Raw genomic sequence first — 960 nt, 5'->3', positions numbered from 1 at the left:
GAGGTAGTATTCCTATAGGGAGATAATGTTTGTACATGAGTTTAAGTTTCGCGTGCGCACAGGAGAGGCAGGAATTTACAGCCTTTGTTGTCTTTGTTAGGTTCCCTAGTGTTGACACCATCTCGGGAGACATCCTTCTGGCTGTTCCCCGTGCCTTTCACAGGGTTTGAGACCAGCCTGGGCAACTTGGTGAGATCTCGTCTCACAATAAATTTTTAAAAATAATAGTTAGCTGGACGTGGTGGCGAGTGCCTGTAGCTGGAGCTACTTGGAAGGCTGAGGCAGAAGGATTGCCTGAGCCCAGCAGGTTGAGCCTGGGCACCAGAGTAAGACTCAAACTCAAAAAGAATAAATAAATAAAGCAAGTGTGACACACATCACTTCTGCACTAGACTGGAGTCCTCTCTCTCTCTCTCTCTCTCTCTCTCTCTCTCTCTCTCTCTTTCTTCTTCCCTCCAATCACTGACACCATCTCCACCTTTGGGGTACCCTGAACCCGGCTGGAGCGGTCTCCGGCACTATTACTACAAAATTAAAAAATAAAAAATAAAAAATAAAGCAAGTGTGATTGTCTCTCTCCTCTGCTCCAAGTCCTCCAAAGGGCTCCCTATCTCGCTCAGAATAGAAGTCAGTGCCTTTAAAATGGTTTACAAAGTCCTCCATGATCGGGCCCCATCTCAGACTTCTGTGACCTCATCTGCCCAAGCTATATTGATATCCATGCTATTCCTTCTGCCAGGAATGTTCCCTGAATATCCTCAAGGCTCATTCCCTCACTTCCTTCAGGTCTCTGCTCAAATGTCACCTAATTAGAAGAAGCTTCTCTGACCACACCCCCCCAATAAAATAGTAAACTCTAACCCTACTCCAGTTCTTCCTATCTCCCAATTGTTTTTCTCTTCATAGCCTGTGTGTGTGTGTGTGTGTGTGTGTGTGTGTGTGTGTGTGTGTGTGTGTGTG

This window comes from Carlito syrichta, unplaced genomic scaffold, assembly GCF_000164805.1.
Source record: "Carlito syrichta isolate Samal-C Ts95f unplaced genomic scaffold, Tarsius_syrichta-2.0.1 Scaffold98407, whole genome shotgun sequence".
Classification (NCBI taxonomy): Eukaryota; Metazoa; Chordata; class Mammalia; order Primates; family Tarsiidae; genus Carlito; species Carlito syrichta.
This window is presented reverse-complemented; position numbering follows the sequence as displayed.